A 6,695-nucleotide genomic window follows, 5' to 3' on the forward strand; every position below is an offset into this window, starting at 1 on the left:
ATATATAAGATTTGTAAAATGAATAGCTTACGATGTGCGCATTTCAGGTAGTTTTATTTTTCCTATCGACAAGTAAAGAACAGTTCTCGGTACATTTCTCGAGTTTCACCCTTTGTGGCCATTGTTCAAATGCAGTTTTAAAGTCTTATTTTGATGTGTGTATAAAGATTTTTCTTTGTATTAACGCCTCATTTTCTGAAGAATTTGCTTCTATTCTACATTAAAGTCATAAAAATGCTAATCAACAATGGTTAATGTAGTGTCCATTTTTGTTAGCAAATAACAGCACTGTAATTTGTACAGGATTGATAGCATATCTACACACTGTAATGTGACTGTTACAATTACATTTTTACAGATTTATTACGCAGCTGTGGCAAAGGAAATGCACCGAGAGTAAATATGAGCAAAATGTGGAATTATATTTGTATTAAACATTACAGTATCGATTGAGATTTTATTACATTGGCATTCACTGTCTAATATTCCAGGTTCAACTCGGTTTGCAGGGACCGAGGGCATAAGGTATATTGCATTAGTAACACCACTGACAAAGTACTGCCAAAGGATGCGAATTTTGCCTCGAGGGAGTATCCCGTACAGCTCGCTTCCCGTGTCGAAATACATATCTGACACTCTTTATTCGTGGGAAAGAAATTCTAAATAGCCAATTTTTTAATCGGTGATTTTGTAACACCGAAATAAAAAATATCGCAAATGTACAAATCTGCTAGGAGTGAAAATACTACACAGAAAACATAAATATTTGGAGCCCGTAACGATTAAAAATTATTTTCTATTTAATGTTTTTGTGTAAACATGCTGAAGTCTGTGAGTTACGTGATACCCCAAGGAACATGTGGAAGACAATTGCACCCCAGTTTCCTTCGGTCAGAACACGATAAAAAATGAAACCACTATTTTTCTCGGCCAGTGGCCTCGCCACAGTGGTAACACCGATTCCCGTCAGATCGGCAATGTCGAGAGCTGTCGGGCTCGGCTAGCACTCGGACGGGTCACCGTCGGCCCGGGTCTGCGGAGTGCTGTCGGCAAACGAGGTGCACTCGGCCCTCGTGAGGCCCACTGAGAAGCTGCTCGACTGAGAAGTAGCGACACTGGTCACGAAAACTGGGAGAGTTGTGTGCCGACCACGTGTGCCCCTCTGGCTGAGGATGACACGGCAGCCAGTCAGTACCGTTGGGCCTTCAAGGGCTCTTCAGATGGTGTTTTTAATACTTTCTCGAACATGCTGGAACCGTGTTATAAATGGGTCTACATCGACTGACTATTATATCAAATGTTTGTTGATAGTAATAGAATAGTTAATTGAAAATAATAATGATACAAATTTATATCTGCTACTCTTTAGAAGCAATCTTGACAATTTGTACTGATGCACAAATCCGTGAGGATATCACACTTAAAAGCATCGGCTGCAACTGTAATTAATTTATTCGGGAAACTTGGATACATTTTGTTATAAGGCACAGCTTCCATTACATTTTGTTATAAGGCACAACTTCCGTCCATTTGAACCTGCTTACAGTAGTCAAACCTAGGTGCACCTCTGTAATTTCTATCCCACCCACTTCCCTCCGGTACCAAATTGACACGACGATTCCTCGGTGCCTCGGGATGTGTCCTAACCGTCAGTCTCATTTTTTAGTTGTGCCATTAATTTCTCTTCTTACCAAATTTATTCGGTACCACCTATTTAGTTATCCGGTATACCCATATAATCTTCACCATTCTTCGGTAACACTACATTTCGGAGGCTTTATTCTTATGCGAATTGATTTTCAGGTTGTGTAAACACCTACTTTATCACCCTAAATGAACACTGACGTAACAAGATTGAACAAGCATTTTGTTGTGATGACTGATCTGTAGTGTAACCAGAGGATTAGGTTAGGGTGGCTAGGTGACAGTTCAGTTACTTGTGGCAGAGCTGAATGTGAAAGCAGAGTGTTAAGAGTAAAGTACTGTCCCGTAACTGCGCAGATAGTACTGTATGGGTGGGTACAGTGGAAGTGGTGGGGCTTTCGTTGTGTGTGAGCACTATCTGAACGAGGCCTACTCAAAAGCAGAACTCCTGAGCTACAGTTAGTGAGTCTGCAAAAGATCGTAAGGACAACTCGTCCCGGCATGACTAATAATATAACGGACTGACGTAGCTAATAAGAAAATCACCCTGTTAACAATTAATGCAACTGCTGATACTGTACTAAGCAGACTGCTCAGCAGATTACTGCATACTAAGATGGTCACTCCTTTGTAACAAAAAGGTAGACACACATGGGGCTGTGTGGTTGCCAAGCTATTTGGAGTTAGACATCCTGCTGCTCTACAGATCAATATGTTACATCTATGTTCATGCCATATTTAGTGCACTTTTTGTTATAAAAATGAACTGCAAGGTAAATTTAGAAAGCACATACGAGATAACAAACAAGTATCTCGTGAGTGCATGACATACATTGTACATAATCTACATTTTAAAAAGATGAAGTGAGGGAATGTCATACTGTCTTTTAACCACATACAATAAATAGTGCTAGTTTATTTCATGATAAATAGTTGAGAATATCTAACTGGTATTATTACATGACTTTAGTATATCTTTGTTTGTTTATATTCCATGCAATGACAAAAAATTTAAATATTACATTCTTTGGTCATGTTTTCATATTTACTGTTACTGCTACAAGTGCATAGACAAATCCATGAAAAAGGAAACAATTACATTTCTTTCATAGGACAGTATTACAAATGTTCAATTATATTAGTAGGACATTGCAAAAAACTAATACACAGAATTTGGATGAAAACAAAGAAGTCATTGTATGAGAGTCTGCCAGAACAAGAAAGGAAAAGTGATTTTTTATGGGTGGTTCTGAGCAAATTACTTTGCTGGTAGCATCTGGATTCAATGCAATCAAGGAGGTAGCTGCTATTGTATGTACACAATGTCCTTATAACAGGAGACTATGTATAAAGTGAAGACAATGATGTGCTGCTGCCTAAGAATCCACCTTTACCTCTTTGTGGTGATGACTCATGATTGCTCTTATATGTATATGTCAGGTAATTAAAAAGTAAAAATTGGTATTCTTAGTAGTCTGTTGGGTATAAACAAGAAGACATTATGTGTTAATAACACTGGCTCAGTGAAGATAAGCTACAACTGTACCTATCATGGGGGACGGTCCCGGCATTCTGCGGCATATCGAGCTGGCATCCACCATCTGCTCTAATTACACCCCAACTGCTACCAATAATTTTTTCTCTCTTTCCTGTCTCTGGGTGTCTTTTGGTTCTGATTTTCAGTAATATTTTTATGTGATGTAGGCATAAATCTGCCCATTTGTTATTTAGTTCAGGTTTCATCGGTACAGTCGTAGTCTCAGCATCCGACAGCAAAAATGCAATTAGTTTTGTTTAAAACTGTGTTAATTAAAAGTTATGCATGATTAAAAATTTTACTATAGTAAATGGCAGTGAAAATATTTTGAGGCAATAAATAGATTTGGTAAGGATGATACCATTCATTGTAAAGACTAGCATTCCTACTTTTCATTAACATAGTTAAAATTTTGTGGAAAAAATTAACTTACAAGATAATTATCATTGAAGTTCAGAAGTAGACACATTTTACATTGCAAATTTCGACTCTGTGTTTATTAGATTTCATCTCTGAGTGCTGTACTTCCATTTCTCCAATTTTTGTGCAGATGGTGGCTTACTTCATTAACTGATTGAGCCATTAGTTATGAAAATTGTGTAATCTCCCACGATGTTCAGTATTGTGCTTGTACCTATAAACAGGTTAGTGCTAATGCAGATGCGTAAAATGGTTCATATACTATTGTAAAGTCCTAGATCACTACACTTTTTACTAACCAAATTATTGTTAAAAATTATAGTCTATCCTAAGCAGTATTTTTTTTTTTTTTTTTTTTCCATATGACGTTAAGAAATTAGTCATCATCCAACCGTGGGACCTTGAAGACAATATATGAAAAAGTGAAACCAAAATTGTGGTGGTGTGTACATTTTTGAGCAAACACCATCCTGAACTCATTAAGATTTTCCACTTTATGACTTCAGAATGATGTGCTATCGATGAGGCATCATAGAAGAGACTACATAAATCAGGTTGGTGGGCCTACACTACTTGTGCAATACAGTGTCCTTAGTATGGATGATACAAGCCTAAAAAATGCAATGGAAGCAGCTGTACTGTTATAGCCCATGTTAAAAAATCATAACTATATTTTTTACTGTATGCCAGACACTAATATTGAAGCATTTGGGCAATCCTTGAGAAAATTAACTTATTTTTTGCAAAATGGTCTAAGGAAAGGATATATATTCTTGGAGACATAAATACTGATTTAAGACTAAGGCAACCACACAATTTAGTTTTCTTAAAATGCTAAGATTGGATGACTTGCACTGCATTAACGATAGTTTGATAGTTAATAACAATTGTTCTGTCATCCCCCCGCTCCGAACCAATTGTCCCGTGGGGCTTATCCTGTAATAGATGCTAAACCTGACCCGTACTACAACGTGCTCCAGTCCTATCCCTGGCATCTCCCGTCCCATGAAAGGCAGGGGCAAATGTGAAAGCAGTCATTGATCTACCAAGTTATCTGCAACCACTTCCTGTCATACTACATGGTCATGACCACTGCCAAGTTATGTGTCCACATGAACGGCCAGTGCCAAACTGGCCAAGAGACAGCTGGATCACCCATTTGCTGAGCATGCCACCCAACACGATATGCTTGAGTTCAATGACTGCTTCACTGACTGGATTCTTTCCACCTGCACCACCACCCTGATGTCAACCTTCCCTGCTCCCACTGAGATTCTCCAGCCCTACACAAACTTCTACGCCACTGATGCACTGCACTGGCAGAATCCTTTTCCCTTCTCTACTTTACTCCACTTCCCCCACAGTCCCAGCATAGCTTGCAGATGCTGCAGCTGGTAGCTCATTATCCTGTCTCTACTATGTCTCAGCATGCTCGCTCTCTCTCTCTCTCTCTCTCTCTCTCTCTCTCTCTCGCCTGCTGTTTTCCATTTTCTAGATTCGCCAATGACTCTAAGATATTGTTGTTCACGTTTCACAAGTGGGATTTCAAAATGTTTACACAAACAATTTTTGTCAGTTCTACACGAGTACATAAAATGCACATAATTTGATTTTCATTGTAAGTGTCAATCACTCATAGTGGTATCTGAAACTGAGATCATGATTTAATGTATAGTTTTCTGTAATAGGTGTGCAACTTGTGCCACTTGCAGAATTGTATTCTGCTGTCTCTCAATTGTACAATCACAGTTCTTTCAATTTGGGACTATGCAGTACTAAGGAGTTCACAGTCCATGTTGCTTATTCACTACCTGTATAAATTTCAGTTAATTGCTCTTAAAATGTCATGGCAGGCTGTTCTATCACTTGTGTTTATTCATAAATTTTTGTTTGTCCAAAGTAATGGTATTGTGATCATGTATCTTATTACACATATTTGATTAATCTTAATGGTGCATGGAAAATAAAAAGTAACTGTGAAAGTAAATACCTTTTTTTATGTTTTCTTGTATCTTGTCCTGACATGAGGTCCTCCCTACACAAGATTATACCTACTTAACCCAGAGTCCTTTTTTGTAGCTCTTTGTCTTAATTACATGTCACAAAATATTTATGCCAGATAGCACCTTCCTGGCTGTAGATCTGGTGCAAGCGTTACTGCTCTTATTTACAACAGCAATGTTCTGTTACTGTGTGTACTAACCCAAAGAAATATTATTATTAGAACATGCTACAATTCTGTCAAAAGGAAGGAATTGTGTTTGATCCAAGCACTATAATGCTTATCCCTCAATTAATTAAAATTTTGGTGACTAACACAAACTGAATTCAACATTATTCATCTGTGAAAGATAATTTTAATCCAGAAAGTTATGCAAATGCAGTGAAAGGTTTCATGTACTTTTTTATTTATTCTATATAGCCTTCAGCAGTATAACAACATTTAGCCAAGGTTTCCTGTACTTGGTATGTGTTTATTGTTTATGGATTCATCACCTCAACAAACACATTGCATTAGTATATAGACTACTCCATAATTACATTGTAAGATATGCATTTTAACACTTTGTGTAGGTATCTAGCCCCCATTTGTAATTTTAGGTTTTCTAAATTTGCCTGATGAACTTATAATTGACTCAACAGTAACTCGTACAGGCATATCTTGTATATGAAGAATAGAAATATTTACAAAATGGACTCATTCCTCATACAATTTGCTTACTTCACAAAATGGAAACAAACACTTCAAGTGTCAAAGAGTGCACTGTACAGTAAAGCATTTAGTATTGGAGTTTTGGGCAACCTGTTTTTCCAGTTGGAAAGGAAGTTGCTTACAAAACGCTTTTTTTAATGTGCAGTCCTCTCGTACTTGGTTGTATGGGTAGCCACATTTTATGTTTAGTGCATCACTAGGAAGCTTTTCATCATCATTAGGGATTCTACAGTTGACCAGTGAAAAGCTAACCACACTATGTAACATTACTGACCCGGTTATATTGCTGGTATTCTTTCGTAATGCTAAATTTTTGAAGTCTCATTCTCTGAAATTGGTTGAAGATGTAGTCTAGTTCAGTGATGGACATGACATCATTGA

Source organism: Schistocerca piceifrons, chromosome 10 (genome assembly GCF_021461385.2).
Source record: "Schistocerca piceifrons isolate TAMUIC-IGC-003096 chromosome 10, iqSchPice1.1, whole genome shotgun sequence".
NCBI lineage: Eukaryota > Metazoa > Arthropoda > Insecta > Orthoptera > Acrididae > Schistocerca > Schistocerca piceifrons.